Source organism: Accipiter gentilis, chromosome 19, assembly GCF_929443795.1.
Source record: "Accipiter gentilis chromosome 19, bAccGen1.1, whole genome shotgun sequence".
Taxonomy (NCBI): Eukaryota; Metazoa; Chordata; class Aves; order Accipitriformes; family Accipitridae; genus Astur; species Astur gentilis.
In genome coordinates this window covers 14987904-15010792 of record NC_064898.1, presented here as the reverse complement: position 1 = coordinate 15010792, position 22889 = coordinate 14987904, and the positions used below count along the sequence as shown (strand labels likewise).

Below are 22889 nucleotides of genomic sequence, written 5' to 3'. Positions count from 1 at the left end.
TGGCCCTCAGAGGTATGCATACTTTACATCAGGTAACAACTAGACATGCATTAGCAGTTGGAGGAAAGGTGACATTTGATCACTTCTACCATATAGGAAACACGACATACAGACTTGATGTATCAAGAAATACTTAACATTGCTTCTCCACGTTTTTGACCACTTAACTCTTTTGCTGAGGCGGGGAGGAAGGGGGAAGTAAGACAGATGCAAAATGTTGCTCTGATCAGAGATTTTCTAATCTCCTTTCTACTTTAACCCCTAACAGGGACAAATACAAGTCAAACACCTCCCTTCTGGTATTTTACTCCCACCAGAGTGCTGACACTTGACCACTGAAAGTGAGGACAAAATTAGTATCAGTAGAGATTTAGGTTGCTCCGAGTAACAATGAGCCACAAAGCTTTAAAAAATGAACAAAAATTTTAATCTCCTACTGATTTTGTATCAAAGTTATCCAAATCCTCTACAGATAGAAACAGGAAAAGTCCTAAAATGTACTTAGGATAGGTTGGCAGAACTATACAAGCATTTTGCCCTAAAAGCCCATTTACAGTGCTGAGAACTGGGTATGGATTTATTCAAACAGAAATACAACAAAGGTTCTGCACCATTTCCCTCAGAGTATACAGAACGCTTTTTCACACTGACCTTTTTATGTGAGAAGACAAACACGCTTCATGAAACTCAAATAAGACCTTTACATTTATCAGAGAATTTAATTCTAACCATTTACTACAGATTAAGAATCGGATTAAGAATGTATTACTGACAATATCCAGCTGGAAGGATGTAATTGCAAAACTAGGTCATATCAACAGCTTTGGCCAATGATTATGTAGACACATGCAATAATCTAAACAGAATATCAGTGTGTAGATATTTCCCTAAAAGCTGTATTTGCAATGATTTTAATATAGTTGCCTATTTAATCAACTACTGTAGCCACCCTACTAACCATCTGTCCTAAACACATGCTGGATATCTGGTGCTTGGATTACAGAATCTTTGTAGGTGCCAGATATTGCTAGTCTGGAAAAACAATGCCTAGAAGAATGCTTTATTAGCAGCTAAAAACTAGAATCTTGCTGAGTTTTCCTTGCCTTCTAAAGTTTGTGGTATTCAGGTGTTCTGAGCAACATACGTACCTCAGAATGAAATGATAATTCTGGTTAGATTTGACTATGTTGTTGCCCATAGGACAAAAATAATCTTGACAAAGGAAACTGTCTCTGCCCCATATAACCTACTGTATAACCAAAGTGCTTTGAATTAGTTTGGAAATGGTCATATTCCTCAAAGATATTTTTCCTTGTTAAAGCAAGTTTCTGACTGGAGACAAGATTCCTCTGAATACTAAGAGAATAGAATAGAAGTCAATCCTGTCTCAAAACAAAGTTGGTGGCTGAGTGGAAGACTTCTGTCCAGAATACAGAAATATGGACTAGTTTTTTCTACCAGAAGTCTGAGTACCAAGTGGTCAGGAAATGTAAAAATAAGTTCAACTGCCAAGTGTGATAAGACGCACAGTCAAATGAAAATGCCCAAGCAATAAGTCAAATCTGTTTAATCCATTGATAATGTCCCTTTTATCTGGAATGATTTTAAAATTGTAATAGTAATAATGATCTTCATAGAATCAGCAGAACATAGTAGAAGAAGAAAAAAATTGGTGATACCATAGGAAATGAAATATTGTTTAGTACTGAATAGGTTTCTTCTCACAACTCAGTTTTTTAAGACCAGTCCTTAGAAATTTACTGTACATGTTAATAATGCAGTCATTCAGAGCATCATTTAAAATGGTCTTTTCCATGTTTGTGTTCCAGAATTCATTGTTAAGCGTGTATGTACACCTTAAACAGAATCTAAAGTGTTTACTGACTGCACAATGGAAGATAATGAATCAAAATCAATTCTTGGATTCAAATTACAGTCAATTGTGAAGATTATTTAGAAAATAAAAAGTAAAAAGAAATGTCATAATGAGTTATTCAAGGATTTTAAATACTCCATCAAGAGCTCTAGTTTTATTACCATAAATCAGATGATAAATTCCATTGCAAATGAAGAAAGAATCACTCATTTTCTGAAAGAGGAAAAGTAGATGGTGGCAGAATAAAGAATCTCTTCAGTGATGACTATACAGTCATTGAATCCAGTTTGCTCATTTTGCTCACCTCTGCAGCCTTTTCTTTAAACTGTCCTCAGCCTCTCTGAGTTCTAGGCAGGAAGGCTTCCCCACTTCTTTACAAAGTGGCTAAATGTTTGTGGTTTAGACACCTTGACTTTCTTCTTCATAAAAAGTCCTAACTGCCTGGCTATATTTTCAGTGCCACATGGAGCAACCCCCCACACGTTTGCAGCCCTCACCTTTGCTGCCTGGATGTGGGAACATAGGAGAACTGGGATGGCCCTGCTACAATTAGCAGAGGGAAAAATTCAGTTGCAGGTGCAATATAGAATGTTCCCAAGGATCAAATGTATTTCCTTTTTTGCAGTTTTGGTGTCGTAGAGCTGGGAAAAACAAGGTCCTACCTTGAAGGCATCTGAAGTTACTCATTGGAGTGTTAGGATACTGTGAGGCATAAGGTCAGGTGGGTTTAGTAGCAAGAGTTCAGGCTGACTAGAAGACCAAACGTGGTCAGCTTGTCCACAGCATGCCCAACTTTAGACTCAGGGCATCCCTGAACAGTGCCCTTTTCCATGCATGATATGAAGAGTGTGGACATAACTTGGACATTTGGCTTGGATGTATAAGTGAAATTAAAATCAAATCAACTTTAGTTCTACCAAAATGAAAATAAGCAAGCCAGTAAGATTGTACAGTAGCTCTGTAATTACTGGTCTATGAGGCTCTTGATAATTTCCTTTCCTTGGCAAAGAGCAACAGGATCTTAATCACTTTGATATTATTGTCTTGTCTTCCTTTTCCCTTTTTAGGGGGAGCTAAATTCATCCGAAATCCATCCAGCCCATACAATTACTAGTATTTTGTATCTCTGAGACTCTGGAAAGAGTAAGATTGTCTTATTCTCTGACCAGACATAAACATATACATCAGATCTATTCAATGAAGGTTTAACATCTGTATCCTATCTAATAACTGTTTGTTCCCCTGATGTTCACTTATAAGAAATAAGCACTTGTAGATCACAATTCATCTCAGTCTAGAATAAGACAAATTATATCCAGAAGTGATTATTGCCCTCTCTTGACTATAAGGCAAACCCAGCTGAGTCGCTCTGGTGTAGACATCTAACCTGGGCGTGCCTAGGGTAAGCTGATATAAATTTGTCACAGAGCAATTGAAACAGGCAATACCTCGGTATCTAGTGCTTGTAGGAACGTTAACACCTTTCACAATTACATCATGCTGATTAAAAAAGTGAATGGAAACCCTGTGGGGAGGTAGCAATAACTGAACAGGGAGAAAAATGTGGGGATTTAGAAATATCTGGGGGTCAGAAATGACTACTCTGAATAAATCAGGAGAGAAAGTGATAGAGGAAATTAGTCAGAGGTTATGCCAGAGAAGTGGTAACATTGTACCCCAGACAATTGAGTAGTCATTTACAGCGCTCATTCATCATTTCTATTTAATCACAGCACCTGAAGCATAAAAGTAAATGTCAAAGCAAACTTTAAAACTGAGTTAAATGCAGGTGGCTGCATGACCTGTCCCACCACGCAGCCTGTGAGGCCAATTAGCCTAGACATAAGTTTAATAGATCAGTTGATTTAAATGTCTCTATTTAACATAATTCATTAAAGATAACAAGGAAACACTAAAATTCCATATTTTTCATTTTACCTAAAAAAATCCTTGCTATCACAGATTTCTATGCAGCATAACATGAGATACATTCAAGTTAATAGGAGAAATACATTCTATAAAAGATAGGAAAGAAGCTTTTCTGTAAGCCACTATTTATTTTTGATGGATGGGGCATTCAAGACAGTAGCTTTCATTTCACTTATTTTCCATCCAGGTGTTGACATTCATCCTGGGTACTTAAACAGTTCTGTTGTTCATCACTATCACATTTGTTATATTAAAAGTAAGTGCAAATGCAAAGATAGAAATGGAAAGCAGGAGGGACAATTAATTTCTAAATGTGGAAGCAGCTGTAAAAGGGATTGGCATGTGGCAAGTGGAAAAGTCATCTATATGGCACAGGGCAGTCTGCCAGGTTCTTTCTTAATCAACCCCAGACATTTGAAGTTCATGAATTCTTTTTCAAAACTAAATAGGGTTTGGCAACAATATTTTGTTCATTGAAATGTTATGTCATGCTGGAATCAGCTCATGAAATAACTTGTTAACCAGTATCCTGGAGCCACAAAAATGGAATTAAAAAATTTTCAATAGTCTACATCAATCGTAGGCTAATGTTTCTGAAAGAGCTGACCTGTAAATGAATTTTAATAACTGTAGTCTAGAATACAGCTAGAAAGTGCAAACATGAGAAAAAAGTAACCTTCCAGAGACAGAACATGCAGCAGTCAGACGACAAAACTTGGGGCCGTACTCATATCTCCTCATACGAAGTGAAATTCCGTGGCTTAAGTATTCAGGTCTGTTAAACCTATTAAAAAGAGAAAAACACACACACACACAAAATCCTCCCAAAGGACAGAATTATAAAATTAGATTATATGTATTGGAACAGGAAAGTAAGATACTCAAAGCCAGTCAAATTAGAAATGGAGGATGTGGTTACCCACCGCATTATCCTTGGTGGGAAAGCTTTGGCATTCCTGTACATTCACCACACATATGCTCACTCACCTTCTCACAAGCAATCATTTCAATGCAGTTATGTTGCAAGTTAGACATGTTCTATATACACTAACCCTGAATTAATCCAGTGTTAATAAGCACACACACACACACACACACCCCCTTCTCAAAATGGTGGAGAAGAGAGAATCAGGATCAGGAATTTCTTTAGATGTTTCTAGTGCCCCAAAACTTATAGTATAACTACACATTCTGAGATTACTGAGAGTCAGTCCTAATGAGGTCTTTCGACAAAATCTTTGTATGTGATTTCTGCTGGAAACGGATTCCTCACCTAAAATCTCACCTTTTTAATAGCAACATGAGTAAACTAGTATGCTGTTATCAGATATGTGCTTAAACTGAGGTCAGAGATAGTAGTCTCCTAGCTACTGGCCATGATCTTATCTCTGCTGGAAAAGTTCACACCTGAGGCGAGTGTAGTCTATCACATGATGAAAACTGTAGTAGCTATTGTGGTTATAAATCAACATTTATTTAGATTTGCATTCCAAAACCACTTATGATCATAATATTCATTTTGTCTGCAGTTCCTTGATTGCCCCAAGTGCGTGCATCCCTTTTAATACCACTTCAACTAAAATAATATGCTGTAACTGACCCAACATGGTCATTTGTTTTCATAATAGGAGATATATAGTGTATTCACATATATTTCAAATAAATCTCCATTTAAATCTTCTGATGTCATGAGTTCACTATCAAGTCTAAAAATATAGTATCAGTCCAAATTTCTCATATCGGTGACATAAAGGATTTGACTATTAATCTTGTTCATTAATAAATTACAGAGACCCTTGACGACATTTAACCTGTCCTTAAAGTAGTTGTAACATTCATAATTCATGACAGAAATTCATGTTTAGGTACCTTTATTACTTCTGTAATCTATCACTAAGAAATTTTTTAAATTAGGAAAAAGCAAGACCACAAGCTGAATTAATTAATTTACTCCAAATATCGGCAGCCCGTAGCATAGGTGAACAGATACCTAAATCCTGCGTATTAGTACTTTTCCTTTCCATAACTGAATTATACATTTTAGAAGGAAATATGATTCCCTTTAATTCAAAGATAACAATGCTGGATGGCATTTTTATCAAAAGGGCAATCCAACTCATGACAGATCTTCTGCCACCTGGGAGATAGCCTCTAAGGAGCTTTTATGTCTCTAAGGAGATTCTTTTTTAATACAATAATGTATTTTAGCTTATCTCACAGCGGATACTGAAAAAGAGAAAGAAAAAAAGGCTTTCTCATGTATAATATTTAAAAAAAAAACCACAGTAAGTTTTTTTTCTTTGCTTCATTCCCAAGTATTCATAAAAGTTTTATCACCATCATTTCCAGTATTGGTACACATGCTTAACTTTCTCTGAGTTGTGGGCAAGGTTTCCTCAAGTGAGATAGTGTAACCACGACAACATAAAAGCAGCCCTCAGTAGAGTTGCTAGTTTTTCTTTTTGTTGAGAAAATGTTCTCAGCTAACATCTTTCTTTTTTTCCGAGTGCTTTGCATTTAAATAATTATTTATATATGTCAAAAAGTGATAGCTGGTTCTTCTCCTCATAAATAAAAAGCAATCTAACGCAAACTAAACTATATTGCTTTCCTTTCAGCTAGTTGCTTTCATCTACCCCAGAATAACTATGACGTTTAGAATATGCAGAGACTCTAAAGAATCATTTTGGATATTTATTTATTTATCTGAGAAGAAAAGTTATAATGAACTTCACATTGTGTTTTTTCACTATGCTGGTTTGAATGCTCATAGCTTTGCCTTGTGGCCTTGAAGTATATGATCTTCTGAGTTTCCTCTTCATCCTCTGCCTCCAGGGGCTAGGGAGCGAACAGATTGCTCATAATGATATTACTGTGCTCTTTCAACTTTATTTTAATACAACCAAACACATCGTTCAGAGCTTCAGGAAAGAGTTTTCTGAATGTTTGTTTGCTTATTTTTTTAACAGATGCAAAATTCACTGTGTCTTCTATTTCTTACATCCTCTTTCTTCCAAAATAATAGAAAACATTCTTCCAACAAGTTTACGGATATAGGAAAGGATGAATGAGTATTCGGTAGTCATACAGAAAAGCATGCCTCTTGGATGCTTGTTTACTGTATATTGTTAAACATGCCCAGTGTATAGAAGTTTATCTTTCTCTACACTGTTTAGGTTAAAAATTGCCTGCTAAGGTCATCTAAGTTTATATCATCTAATCATCTCACTGTTTAAGACTTCTAAGGTGTTTGAATTTCTTTAGACTCACACAGATGTATGAGTGTGAAATGTAATGGCCTTATAAACACTGGATCAACTTAAACGATTCTCTCTGTTCTTAAATCTTGGACATCCTTATCAGTTGTTCCTTTTGGAGGAGAAGGAGCAAAATTAAATGCATAGAAGCAAACTTTAAATATTTGAAAGCAGTTCTAGAAGACTTTATTAAAGCAAATCTAAGTTATTGATACCTGAAAATAAAACATCTAACTGTTAAAGCTTTTGTGGAAGACTCAGTTTTGCAAAACAGAGAAAGTCCAGGAGTACTTGTTTCTTTCTTTTTTTATATATATATTTTTTTAAAATGTAAGTGTGTACTGGGTTCATTATATCCTATTTTGTATTCAGATCCATCAGTTTACTTAGACACTGGGATGTTTATGGGTATTAGACCGTCTCCTTCTCCAGACATGCATGGATTAGAGAAGCCAGTACATGAACTTTATGGCTTCAAAATGTAGGATAGGTGCAGATCCAGAGGCCAGACCAGGCCTCTGAAAATCTCGTCCCATGTCTCTGGCTCTAAAAGAGTATATGGTACATACACTTCCAGATCAAACTATGGTCAGCCATGCATCTGTTCAGCAGGAGCATTTGTGCTTCACAGCACATATTCTCTTTTTGGCCTAAGAAAAGCTGGTTGTATTATCCTTGCTGTGAATATGATGGCATTAGTAGTCATACTGGTCAGCAGCACACTCTGTGTGTGGTGTGTGTGTGTTCAGGACTTAGTGTATTGGGATCTTGGTCTGCAGCTTCTAGGAAATAAAAATAATTCTTAAGTATTTGTTGGTGTAATAGATAACAATACTTTAGCTGTTAGCTACATGTAACTGTTGTGGTTTAACCCCAGCCAGCAACTAAGCACCACGCAGCCGCTCACTCACTTCCCCCATCCAGTGAGATGGGGGAGGAAATCGGGAAAAAAAAAGTAAAACTTCTGGGTTGAGATAAGAACGGTTTAACAGAACAGAAAAGAAGAAACTAATAACGATAATGATAACACTAATAAAATGACAACAGTAGTAATAAAAGGATTGGAATGTACAAATGATGCGCAGGCAATTGCTCACCACCCGCCGACCGACACCCCGCCAGTCCCCGAGCGGCCATTCCCCGCCCCCACTTCCCAGTTCCTATACTGGATGGGACGTCCCATGGTATGGAATACACCGTTGGCCAGTTTGGGTCAGGTGCCCTGGTTGTGTCCTGTGCCAACTTCTTGTGCCCTGGCTGGGCATGAGAAGCTGAAAAATCCTTGACTTTAGTCTAAACACTACTGAGCACCAACTGAAAACATCAGCGTTACCAACATTCTTCGCATGCTGAACTCAAAACACAGCACTGTGCCAGCTACTGGGAAGACAGTTAACTCTATCCCAGCTGAAACCAGGACAGTAACAAAGATATTAGCAAATAGGGTAAAAAACCCAATAATTCTCTTTTGTGTTTCAAATAATTAAAACAACTCTTGTTGCTTCACAATTGAGATATCCTGAGCTGCCAAAAATGATAGCAGTGGATTCAGCATTAATGAGGATTAGAAAAAAAATACATTTTTAATATAAGCCAATAAAAGTAATCTATTAAAAAAGTTCAGATTTTTTTAATAGCATCTAGTGCTCTTTTACTAAATGAGTTGGTGCCAGAACTTGAAAGTGCTGTTGGTGACTAATAAACTTAAATAAGAATATTGTCCCTGGTTATCATGTAGTTTTGAAAGATGCATCATGTTTACATACAATCAATGCTTGCATGACTGTGCTGGAATATTAGTATAAAAGCAGTTTTGGTCGTATCACAATAACCTGAGAAAACATACAGTCTAAATATTTCCTGGCTTTGTTTCTCTTCCCCACTTCAACCTGTCTGGTTGTAGGTTGAGGAAGAAAGAAAGAAAGAAATCACTGGGTATGTAAGACTGATTCTTCTTTTAAGTAGTTAGATATTGTGGTTTGGGTTTTTTAATTTTGTTCACTGAACTGAAAGTCAATTAAAATGAGATTATTAAAATGCAGTTGTGTATGTGTGCAGTAAACATTCAGCTTTGTAGGATACAATTTTACATTGAAAAAATTATTGAAGAAAACATCTGTTCTTAACACTTGTTGTATTAGGACATATGTTATTAATACATTGTATCAAGTAAGTTACTTGTAAAATCAATGTCAGCACAGCATTGCACTTTATACCACATATTCAAAAAATTCACACTCTGGAAAGAAAATACATACACTATAAAATTTAGTTAATAAAGGCAATATTATAGTGCATCTGTTTCAAGCAGATGTATGTTTTTTATCATCAGCACAAAAAAGCAAACACCAACACAAATGACCATATCCATATGCTACTGACACTTCTTTTTGTCACTTGTGTAACATAAATTACATTTAGCTAACAGCGTATTTTAAAAACAAATGCATTTCTGTTCATATAAGTTTTTCTTAGTGTTCTTTGTTTCACCTCCCACTAATAGGAGTTCATTGTTCTCAAGTGGCAACAGAATTGGAAAAATATAGTAAGCTTTCAGAAATTGTGCATTCCTGCAGAAAGTTACATTTCTGTGTTTCTTTTAGAAGCCTTGGTTTGCAGGGATACCAGATACTGGCCAATCTTATATTCACAGCCTGGACAGTCTGCTCACTCTCTGTGAGTCCTGTCTGTAGTAATGGATTTGATCAGACTGTAAATTAGGTTCTACAGTTTTCTGCTGATTAAATTATTCCCTTGTGTGGGACTCATGATTTAGTAAAACAAGGATTGAGGAAAATATGCCAATAATTTCTGCTATCAGTAACATTTCCACAGTACCAACTACATCAAAAAATAACATCAGAAGTTGCTGATAGCAATATTTCCCCCATTCTCTGCCTCTGTTTTTTCTTCATTTGGCCTTGGATATTGTCGTAGAGTGTGTTTCTGTAGGGTTTTGTACATAATGCTGGTTTAAGAGTATGAACACAAGTGTGGCTTGCCTAAGGAGCTTGCAAGATCCCCCCATTGCTGGAGGTTTTTAAGAACAGTTTAGATAAACTAACGATAGAAAGTGTACAACTATTGTACTGTGAAATAAACAATTTTTTCAGTCACCTGCCAGCCCTATTTTTCTCTAGTCTTGTGATTTTATGATTTGTAGATTAATAATGGCAACAAAGTTGTGGGCATACAGAAAATCCATGCAGTTCTCATAAACTTCAGCATCGAGGGCCTGACTTTTCCTTCCTTTGCTCAAGTGGAAAGGAGTTTCCATGGCTTCCTTGGGTCACTGTTTTCAGCATTTAACTATCTGTATAATTATACATATTTTCCTAATATCAAAACTCATCTTCTCTATTAAGCTCATTCATTCTTGTCCTGTCCCTCGTGAACATGGAAAATAGTTGCTCACCAATGAAGTCCTCTTTATATTAGCATAAGACAAAATACTAAAATATAATGACTAACAAAGTCCACCTGATGCCCTCAGAGACCCTGCCAGTAATGCCTTGCTTGCAGCAAAAGTCAGGTAAGGTAGTAGTCTGAAGAGTTCATATATCTGGAGAAATACTGCTGATGCTAACCAGGGGCTGATACTACTGTAGTGATTGCTTTGAATGGAATTAGTCATCTTTGAGGGTGGGGTTTTTTTGCAATTTACTTTTGCTCCCACAGAACTCATACTAATAACATACAGGTATATGTCTTATATATAGATATATCAAAAATATATGCAATAATTTCCAGCTTGCTAAAATTTACCTGTTTATTATTATCATGTCTTTATGTATATTGGCAGTCTTAGTCAGAGAAGGAGTGCATATTTTCAAAATATATTCACCTCTTAAAAATCTCTAAGAGATTTTGTAAGATGTATGTAAAAATCCTGTTCAGGCACTCAAGTCACTGTAGAATTTTCACCCATACATCAATTGTTAATCTTTACTGAAAATGTAAGCAATATTTTCTTACAGTATTTGCTCACCCCAGGTAAAATGGAGAACTCTGTTTCATTGTCCTTTTCTTGACAGTATTTTATAAGTTGGAAAACTGTCTTTTTGTCTCCTTGAACCTTTCCTTTAAAAAAAAAATCAGTTTATTCAAGCTTTTCTGCTAGACACATTTTCTAAGCTTTTTTTTTTTTTTTTAACCTGCTTGGTTTTCTCTGCCCTTCTTTCCATTTTTTTACACCTTTATTAAAGTGTGGTGTCCCCAAAATCTAAAATAGTCCTAAATCTGGGGCATCACAAGAGTCAAGCAGAAATTGCATTACTATCTCTTTGCCTTATTATATAATAAGTAATATAAGTAATTTCTGTTAAGACAAACCAGACTGAGTTGCTTTTTTTCTGTAACTGTGGGGCATTACTGACTTATATTCAATTTATGATCCATCACAACTCCCACATCCTTTTGTATCGTATCACCGCTAACCAGTTACTCTTCACTTTGTATCTGTGCATTTTTTTCTCCTTTCTAGCAGCGGTACTTTGCATTTTTCTTTACCGAATTTTGTCTTCCTGTTTTTAAACCATTTCTGCAATTTATCAAAATCATGTTGAAATCCTAGCCTGTCCTGCAGAGTGCTTATAAACTCTTACACCTCATATAATCTACAAATACTTTTAGTGTACTTTAATCATTGTAGTCAATATTTTTTTAAAAAGATGCCTATAACAGACAGCTAATATAGTTTCTCAATAAAACATGGATAATAATTCTTTGAAAACAGCAGCCTTTGAAGGCAAGTAATCTTTACAGGTCTCAAAAAGGGACTGACACTGAATAAAACAATATCTGGTGTTATCAAAACTCTCTATATAAAAGTTTCAGGAGGAATTTATAATATCATACTTCCAGATTTCATCTGATTTCTAGTTATATCAGCTCAGCATGAGAGCTATAATGTCACATCATCCCCCTGTCAAAGTCAGGAGTTTTTTCACTTTCTAGAGCATTTACTACTCCATGCTGTTGAAGGAAGGATATTAAGCTTGATGACTCTTCTATCTGATCCAGTACTCCAAAATCTATATTTCTAGCTGCAGTGAGAAAACAGAGAACCTCTGAGTGAGAGCACAGCCTGAAAAAGCTGGCCATATAGTTCTGTAAGATTATAGAGACCTAGCCATGTACAAATCCTGCTTGATATCAAATAAATTTTTAAGGAATGTTGTTTTTTTGGGGGGAGAGAGGTTATTTTGCTTGTAAATGGAGCAGAGCTGATGGGTGTATCATCAAGGGATAAAGATGGAATACTGAGATGCTTTTTGCTGGAGTCACTTTTCAGAGAATAACTGGTCTTCAAAGCTTTTAGAGTTTTTGCTATTGCAGAATCTAGATGGTTTTGGAAGGCAAAAAAGTAAAGCATACCAGCAGTACATTAATGCATGTGCGCGTTGCAATAGTGTCAAGGAAGTCATGTCGCAGAGGGAGAGAAAGTCTCAAAAACACAGGCAACACAACCACTCAAATTAATTCCTGCAGGGCATTGATGTAACTGGGAATTCAAGAAGGAGCTCTTTCCTTTCTCTTCTCAAGCAAATTTTCAATTTTTCAACTGCTAGTTTGCTCCTTTTGACCTCATTTAAGCTGTTGCAGGTAAAAACTGTCCCCACCTCCCTAGCCTCGTGGAAGGCACATCAAACAGCGGAAGAGGAATTTGTTTTCAAGCTGCAGAAGTATACTGCTAAATAATGAACAAATCACCTCTACCACTGTGTTTCCTTTGCTGGTTTTTTTGTGTGGAAAAAAGATGAGGGAAAGGTGGAAATTAATTCCTTCTCAGCCCTTTGTCCCTTGAAAAGGAGCCCTGTTGGCAAAACTGGAACTGGTATCCTCAATTCAGATATACTATAGATGGCAGAAAAACTCGGACTAGTAAGCACAGACTTCACTAAGGAAGCTAAAACATGACCCCACTGTAGAGAAAAAGAAACAGTGCAGAAGAGATCTTTTTTTCTTTGTTGAGTTACTTCTGTTTTGATTGAGATTGCCCAGTTTACCCATCCAGCTGCTGCAGTATTTTCCTTAGACTTAAGAACCAGGAATTACTAATAATACAGTCGGTTCAGGAGAAATGTGAATGTAATTTACCAATGTTTCAAACTAACAAAATGCTATGTGATGATGCTAGTTAGGTCACCAGACTTGAGTCATTAATTCCTGAGGAAAGTCAGGGTATATTATCTGGCACTTAGTGTTTCACAACATAGTCATGCAGTTTCTGTATTGGAGCTGGCTCATGGTGAGCACAAGATACAAGCAGAGCAATGGCACCTTAGTATAGACTTACTGTAACTCATTCCAGGTTGGGCACTGAAATAACCTTCTTCCATTAAACTCTTCTCATCACTATAACCATCAGCAGTTGCAAATCACCCTACTGAAGTTTTCTGCACTATTTTTTTCTCTAAGATGAGGAATTGTGACCTGGCATTAATGGAGATGAATGGCACTCTGTTGGCAAAAGTAACCTGTAAAAATTATCTATAAATAGATAGACACAAGAAGTCTGTGTAAAGTGATCTTGGGAAAAGTGACAAAATCAGTGTAACAGAAACTATCTGTACAAACACTTCACAGTCATCCACAGCAGTAACTGCATGCATTGTACATGCTGTCAAGCAAATTTGTCCAGAATGGACATGCACTGACAATTAAAATGTGTATTGAAGACTGAGCAGGATAAAAGTTGTTTGTACATTTTTCCTTTGCTTACCAGTTAAGTAACACATATTTTAAAATACTTGTCATGAGCAATTTTTTATTTTTTTATTTTTTTAAATCACAGTAGGGATCAAGAACCACAAACAGTGCATTTCTTTTTTCCCCCAAAGTTCCAATGTTTCCACCACATGCTGTGCATGCATATCTGTGATTCTGTTGCCCTCAGGCTTGAAATCTCTAGTTAAATGATTGCTAGTTTTTAATTTAAAAGAAATTGCCTAAAACATTTTGGATCTTCAGAAGCATTTGAGATTTTGCATATAGGTAAATTATGCTGAATTTCTTATAAATGTTTTTCATATACTTTCCACTCTCCTTATTGCCCATTCTTCAATCCTTGCTATTTTTAATCCACTCACTGTAGTAAGCTCATGCACATTTGGGTAGCCTGTGTCTGGCATTCTGATGGGAAGCATGCTTAGACCTCCACTGAACCAGTTAAAGAACAGGCCACCCTGGTGTGAGTAATAATTTGTTCCAGGACATGCATGTAGTGCAAATTGTCCTGAAAATCCTTTTTAAACCAGGCATAGTTGTTTAGTTCTGGCTAGGTAATTTTTTTTGTCAGAATCAAGACATTCTAGTGTAGTACATTTCTCTTGTTGCAGTATTAAAAGAGTCAAGTGATTGCAGTGACCATGACAGGACACAATAACAGTTGACTCATTTATTACAAAACGGTTGTCCTATATGAATCAATCTAAGTTTGTTAGTGCATTTTAGTAAAGATAATGTATTCTCATTCTCAGAGGATGAACCTTATATTAATTTCTTCCATGGATTTAAAACAAAGAAATGTTTAAAACTTTTAGAGTGTGATAAACATGACTACTTGGTTCACATTGGAAAGACGTATATTGTCTCCAAATGTGAAAGTGTATTTATTATTACTGGAGTCAGGGCAATAAATGGTTATAATAATGATGTTGCCAAGAGAAGTTACATTCAGTTTCTTTTTCTTTTCCTTTTTTTTTTTTTTTTTTTTTCATTCCTTACAGTTCTATGCATACAATTATAAGTCATTTGGATGATGTATTGTTGAATCTCATTGAAATAAGTGGCCACCACTGTAGAATGTTTCAAAATTGAAAATATATGAGAACAAACTGTTATAAGGGGGAAGGCATGGAGGAAGACAGCATGCTCTAAACAAAAACTAGCTTTTAGGAATTTAATAAATTCTACTCTGTTCAGTCCCTTCTATTATTCCGTGTTGGACATGAGATCCCTCAAAAGAGGTTGGCTCATTTGCTTTGTGTCTCCAAGCAAAGCTTTTATTGAATTTGGAGAACTGAATTTAAGGTAACAAGGAGTCTACTCTTGGTAAAGCTGTAGTCAAAAAATCATCAAAGTCATTACATGAATAAAGAGTGGGGTAGAGAGTAATGGAGGAATGGAGATGAAAATGAGGAAGAGAGTACTGCCTTTCACAAAAAGAGTCGGCCTTAGAAGATAAGAGTGGACATGATGGTAGTGTATTATGGACTGAAAGAAAGATGAGAGGTTTTGTTTTCCTATCTCATTACATATGAACGTGACAGTATTTTCAATTAAATTACAGCCCTCAGAGGCGCTGAAGGTTGCTCGGTAAATTGGTGGGGGTTTTAATCATTTGTGAAACATGTAAGACTATGCAAGACACTGTTGTTCAGTATCACTGAGACCACAAGTTGAAGACAATTCAAAAGAGAAGTGAGTAATTGTACAGATATAAAAATATCTAACAGAATTATCATAATTATCACAACTTTGGAAGGTGTATTAAGTTTTGTATTTCAAAGTTTAAGGCAATCTCTTACAGAGATCAAGAAGATACCCACTGAGGAACAGACTATCATAGTCTGATTATTTTTCTTATGCTCCTTCCTGCAGCTAATGTCACACATTAGTTAATGGAATTTGCCAAATTGTGAATCTGGAGATTTGTTTTCCTGTGAAACTAATAATAATATTTGCACTTGTCTGTTTTCTCACCTGAGAACCTCACAAAGCTTTGGACTGTACAGCATTCCTGAGTGTTACTGAGTGCACTTAAGCTACAGATCACTTCCAGACCTATCTATTATAAGAATTTTATTAATACCTGTTGAGGCTTCAATTTGTGCATGCAAAAAGAGAAAATTAGAACCTAAGTATTGAGTGGGTTGAAGCAAAGTTTCTAAACTACAGTACTGAATGAATTGCTTTTCTGGTTATATCCCTCTCCTCAGTCCACTTAAGTAAAGCAAATGGCCTGTGGTGTGTTCTATAGACACATAATCGTTGGCATACACAGACCTTGTGCATCTGGCACAATGGTGTTTCACTTTGGCCTTATTTTGCTTCAGAATACAAAGCCTGCTTCAATTTGCAATGTATCACATCAGGATATTTGAGGAATGTTCAGCTTATTTTGTCCAAAGAATGCATTCACTTATATTAAACTGAGGGTTCGAAAATTACTGATCCAACTGTTAATTGTGTTTGCACCTAGGCAGATGACTGACATGCAGTAGCATATTTAAGTATATTTAGTGTATTTTAAGATGGATTTACTTGAATGGAATAATCACATACTTTTCATTATCACTTTGCTTTTAAATTGTGCATCAAATTTTGCTTAAATTCACCATGCCCTAAGCATTATAAATTCTGATTCCAATCATAGCTTGAAGGCATTGAGAACTTTCTTTTTTTCTTTCGAAAGACTTGAAGGGCAAATGCAGCAAAGTAATGTCACTCAGGCATGAAAATGTTTTTCCTGATTACTAAAGCTCCACCTCAGTGTAAGAGAGAGCTTATGGCTGACCAGGCAGACCTATATTGTTTCTGTCACGTAAAAGATCAGAATTTGGATTTGGCATTCATTTTCTTCAGCGAATATTGAGAGGAAATTAATTATTTTTGATTCCTTCAGGCCAAAGTTGCTTTTTAGCAGCTTCTTAGACCAGTGCTTGAAATGCCAGTAATATGAAATTCAGGGAGGAATACCAAGGCTTTGGAATCTTTCCAGAGGTACAGGCGACATATTGAAATGATACTCAAATTAAAGAGCCCAGAGGTGAAAGGAAAGCAGAAACCAGGGATTTATGTCCCCTCATCTTAGACATGTGCAGTGTAGACATCAACGTCTGAGCCAAGCAGACTTTGCTAATCAGATTCCCTTTATAGTCAAGGGAGAGAAAAATCTGCTTTTATAGCTGAATGCATTTGATGGAATTTGATGTCTTCTTTAGGATGATATAATTCCCACCTAAGAAGTGTCTTTTTCTCTTCCATGACTACAAAAGGATACAAAAATGACTAAGTTAGATGCAGACATGTAGATAGCTATGTTTCATTAAGTAAATGCCACTTTGAAACACTGCAAACAATGGCAAGAACAAATTACTTTGCAAGTGTATTTATGACTTTTTTTTTAATAACAGTCCAATGCTGTTGGAAAGGTACAATGACAATGTTAAGGAACATCTGTAAATTGTAATTAAAAAGAAAAATTGAGGGAGGTTATTTCTCTAAACCACTGCTTTGCTTTTAAAGAAGAAAAATTCAAAAAAGAAATTACTAGTTAACTGCTATGCCATTTCTTACCGACTGCTTTAAAAAATGCCCAGAGATCAAAGGGCCTGCTTGCATTCATCAACATAACAATGTTCTGATGTGTAAAAGGAAGGAACAGCTCAGATGAGCCACAAAGAACAAATGAGCAGTATTATCAAAAGCTTGTCAGCAGTAGGTAAACCTGAAGGAGCTAGTTTGCAGCCTGAAAAGAAAGGAGCACAAATCTTTCAAAGCGGTCAGACAAGAAGCTGTGAAATTCCATCCAGGCTTATATACGTATAATCATAAAGTGACTTTCATGAACTCCATTCACTGGTAATAGCAGTAATAAGCATGTCTGTGTAATTCAGCCAATGTAATAATAATTATATTTATAGACTTTTTTAAAAAATTACAATATAAATACTCTATTTTATCACAGTTCTTGTCATGTTGGCCCTTCTTCTTTGTGCAAGAGCTCCATGCCTTCAGTCAGCCTCATCGCTCTACTCTGTATACCTCTCTTCTGTAAGAAGAGGGTTTTATGGCTACTTCAGGTAACCAAGTGAGTCTGCATCATCAATTCATATGGAGGCATTAACATATGCTCCAGATTGCTCATTATCTTATTTATTTCCAAACATCTTTTTTAAGTGTCTTTTATTATTACTCTTTATAATTTGCAGAGAGATCTTAACTGCCTTTTCTGAAATGATGCTGAGATCAATTTCTTCAGTTAAACATTTAGTCTGAAACATTTAGTTTGCCTATTTGCCAGTTTTGTGGAGATGTGAAATCTTTACCAGTCCTCCCAAAATCTAAGTAGTGCTGTCTCATTGTAAATTTTTGCTTCTTAGCTCTCTTTTAAGATAATATAAACAAGATAAATTAATATACTCTTCCTGAGACTTTAAGATGTGTACTGTTGACCTTTATCATAGGGAAAAACTGTTGTTCAATTGCAAACTTTGACGTCTTGCTCCCAGACAGCCTTTAATCCATGACAATACTGCCCTATCGTCCAAGCTTAATTAGCTCATTTAGGACTCTCTCAGAAAAGATCTTGACAAAGACCTCTTGAAAGTGTTTCATTGTTCTTCACTTTCCACTTACACACAAAGAAAAGTAGCACTGAAATATGACACTGTAACAGAGAAGGAAATAGAATAAATGTGTCAAATTCAAGGTTAACTACATAGTCAGTAGGTATCATCCTTGCCTTGGAGTTTCCAGCTCTGCAGACTGAATTTATGTTGATTGGTTTTACTCCCAATTGATAGTATTTTTTAATTTTAAAGTTGCAAATAAATCCAAGTAGATATCAATTGTTATGAAAAACTTTGACACTAGGATATAAAACTGTGGTGGAATCTGTACACTTTATTTACAAAAGTGGGATTTTTTTTTTTTTTTTTTTTACTTTTACTTTTTTTTCCAATTTTAGTTTCAAAAAATAATATTGGAGTATTCAGACTTGTTGAGATAACCTGGTTCAATATTTTTTAATAAAATGTTTTAAATTTTCTTTTTTTTTCATGATACATGTTGATAAACCTGTACCTATATCAGTATATATAAAACCAGAATTCTGTTTGATCAGAATAATATTTTAGTATTTTCTTTCAGAAAGACTTTTTGAAATAAGGAAGAAGATTCTTAACTGAAATATACCAAGACTTTGAAATCATGAAATACTTCTGTATTTTTCTGCTGTATTTTGCAGTGCTTGAAAGCAGCATAAAGTTCTTTTTGGTTAGCTGACTGACTTGAAAATATCCTAAAATCTGTTTACTGGGAAAGATGCACAGAAAAACCTTACTGGTGGTGCCATATGGAATAATTACAGCGACAACCCTCAAAGGGGTAAAGCACTAGGATCTGTTTTGTACAGTCGGAGCAGTAAATTAATACCCCAAGGATTAACTCGCCAAAGTCTGAAGTAATCAGTAGCGCAATAATTGTATCATAGACACTGAATTTTACCCAGCTAAGCTGTCACTGTCTTTCTGCTGTACTGGATTGGTAATGGGAACGCTATCTGCTAAGGAGGAGCCGGGACAGGTCTAGCATTTGACCGTATGCCAAGTGACCATGTTAGCACAGGTAACTGATCATGATATCAACATAGCATCTCGTATATTTATTTATTGTTTTGTACCAGTCTTGATATGGTCATGTTGATGAAAAGCCTCACAAGCCTGTGAATGCTTAATAATAGGTAATGACAAAATGAGCCTGTCTGTCACATAATAGTTTTCTATATGAACACTGGCATTTTTTAGCTATTCATTCAGTGTTTCGTGGTAATTTCAGGCAATGTTTCCAGTGAGTCTGAGGAAAGTGCCATGACTTTGATTACCCTGTATATGTTAACACTTTGTAGTTAAGCATTGTAGCATATGGCTATGCAAATTCTCACTTTTGCAGTGAGCAACTTGTGTTGAAACATTTGAAGAAGGACAACGTTCTGCATTGCTAAATCCACAACTAAAAAGAAGTTTGTTTTAGTGAGTGTGGCTAGTTCTTTTATATTTTTATTATTAATAATAGGAGTGATCTTTTTAGAGTTGTAGAATGATCTTAATTACAGCTGAGAATGTTTTTAGTCGAGTAGATAACTTTTTGAAATTTAATATGGTGTATAAAGAGATATGCTTTAACAGGATATTTGACTGCAATTTTTGAAAGACTGGGTATCAGAGGCTATTTTAGTATGAAACTGAACTCTCTGTATGACAACAGAAATTTGCAGAATATATGGCATGTATAAATGAACAGCCGAGCTGGAGAGCCTGTACTCTTCAAATGATTCAGATGATTCACTTTCTTTAAGTACTAAATGCACATCCTTGTGCTGTGTACTGAAGCGGTTGCAATAAACACTGTATTTACTTTTGCATCAGCTAAGCTTCACTGTTTTGAAATAAAGCTATTTTTTGCCTATAGAGATCTTAATTTCGGTAATATGTTAAGTGCAGTGAGATGAATACAGACACTCTGTCTGCTTTGTGATAAAGCTAAATTAATACCCAAAAGATTAACCTTCAGCACAGAGTGTACTGATTATTATTTTAGAAATTACTATTAAATGTTCTTTAAAACATGGTTCCACCAAACAGGTTTCTGGGGACGGGGGACAGTGGGGCAGGGACAAAAACATTTCCAGTCCAACGTGAATAAAATACTGATTTAGACTCAGCATCTTTTTACCTCTGCCATATCTGCTTTAACAATTTCAATGAAGTGCTGGGATTCTTTTGCTTTGTTTGTTTTTTTTTTTTCCTCATTTCCTGAAAGGACTTAGTTACTATCCCATAACTTTCATATTCTTCTTCATCACTGCTATGTTAACAAAAGCAGAACTCAAATTCTGGTGCCAAATGTACACCAACAAAGTGCCATTCTGAAAAGCATCTCTTCTACCATAAGGAATTACAGTGTTTCAAAATGATCCTCAGTTCACCTAAGTCATTTCTGCTTTGTGAATTGCTATAGGAGATGTTGGCTTCTTCTGTGGCTATGAGCCCACTGAAGACAATGAGATGACATTGGATCAACTCCCTTGCTATGTTTAAGCAAGAAAGGACCAATGGATCTGAGTAGTTTTCCTTGTAAACATATGGCATGCTACCTGAAGATGGTTAATAAATCACTCAGACCTCATTATTTGTAAAAAATCTTGAGCAAATCACAGAAGAACCTCATGAACTGTGCTGCCGACCATTCTAGAAAGGCTTTTCTGATCCAACATTGACAAACAGTGGCTTAAAATGTATAAAAAACCATAGTTTTAGTGACAGATGAGTAACTGAACTTAAAAAAAAAAAAGAAAAAAAAGTCCTTTAGACTTACAGAGAAAATATCACAATCATATGCCTTCAAATGTACTGCTTATCACGTATAGAAAAATAACTAAATGTTGCATTCTCACTGTCTAACAGAGGGAATATTGCTAGATTTTTCATTCATTAGTGAAAAAGGTAAAGATTACTTTATTTCCATCCAGGACTATTTTTACTGAGGGCCTGTATGCAGATTTGAAACACCTATTTGAAGTCCTGTTATATACTGACTCATATCAAGTATTTCACTTCCAGGTGAATATATGATAAATTCAGGAAGTAATTAAAGTGTATTTCCACATAGAAGTTATTCAGAATACTTTATCTATTATACTGAATCATAGAAGTCTAAGAAATGCAATCTCTTTGCTGTAAGACTTTGTCATACTAATGTGTATTTGTCTTAGGCTTGTGGTCACAAATAAGTCTGATGTAATTTCACCCTCCTACTTTGGCTTAATGCATTTCCCATTGTAAAAAAATCTCACTGTACTTTAAACTCATTGTGTACTTCGATAATCATGGCCTAAATTTAAGGTAGCCTATCTTTTGGGTTGGTCTGTACATTTTATTTAAGTGTTTGTCTGGCATAATTTGTCTTGTCTCATATACTCAAATCCCGGACTGTTTTTGAGTTGTAATTCCTGTTCTTTGAAAATGCTTCAAATTCAGAAGAAGCATATATCCAGTTCTTGATTAAATTTCTCTACAAGGAAAACATACTTTCAAAAATTGAATAGGTTGTCTACATGTATTTCAGTACTTTACATGATATAATGAGCATTTTTCTCTCTCTTTTCAGAAAATCTTAGTTGTACTAAGATGTATCGTGGAATCGTTGCGGTCAGAGATATTTGGTTCTAATGCTGTAAAACATCATATAAATTCTGATTATTCACATGGCAAACAGACATGATTTTCACTTAATTTATTAAAATCACGCTGACTTTGACACTTCTGGCAGAGAACCCAGTGCCCAGCCCCTGTGGGGACTGCCAGCCTGTGCCAGCTGTGGTGCTGCTGGTGGCACTGCTCTTTGCTCTCTGGTTGCCTGCCCAAAGTGACTACGCATGCACCGACTAGATAAGTTTGCACTGACTTTCTGTGGAAGTAATTTAAAAATGCATCTCAAAGGCAGTATATGCAGAAGACTTTGCACAGTTCAAAGAAAAGCATGTCATTGTTTTCTTTACTGGCTCAATTCCAGAGTGCCTTATGAAATACAGGCAAATTACGAGAATTAAAAATAGAAAGGAAATTACTTAATGAGGCTTACAATGCTCTACACATATGTAGTGTTTTGTGGGGTTTTTTTTCCCAAAGTGCAAAATTAAAGTAGGGATTATCTTTCTTTTTTTCCCTTTTCTCCTGAGAACAATTAAAAAAAAAGGGAAAAAATCCACATACTGTACAAGAAGATCTCCAGAATTATATTTTGTATCTTAGCGGTAGGATAAATACCATGTAACAGTACCTAAATATGTGAGAAAAACCTTGTGTTACTTTTATTGTGCAGTAGATTTTCTATACAACACATGTAAATTGATAGCAACCATGAACACAGTACCTTGGGGCTTAATTAATTTATATAATATGCACCCTCCTTTTTCATGTACACTTTTTGTGAGTATTGCTGAGTATATACAAAGCATGAACATGTAGTAGCTTTGTAGCTACTCCATTTTTCAAAGTGTAGTCTGCTATGTAGGTGAAAATTGTCCAAATGCATTTAAG

At 35.6% G+C, this 22889-nt stretch overlaps 1 protein-coding gene across 7 annotated transcripts in view; it reads left to right on the top strand.

The window, feature by feature from the left end:
• Nucleotides 1-22889, top strand: part of CNTN5 (contactin 5) — a 679382-nt gene that overhangs the window by 90131 nt on the left and 566362 nt on the right. Inside the window, exon 1 of one of the 7 annotated variants that reach the window (XM_049823517.1) lies at nucleotides 19322-19416. The exons of 5 other annotated variants lie outside the window; for them this stretch is intronic. The gene's annotated coding sequence lies outside the window, so the exon portion shown is untranslated. Of the gene's footprint in view, nucleotides 1-19321; nucleotides 19417-22889 lie in introns of those variants that run through there. One more of the 7 variants, XM_049823518.1, reaches the window with a different exon arrangement.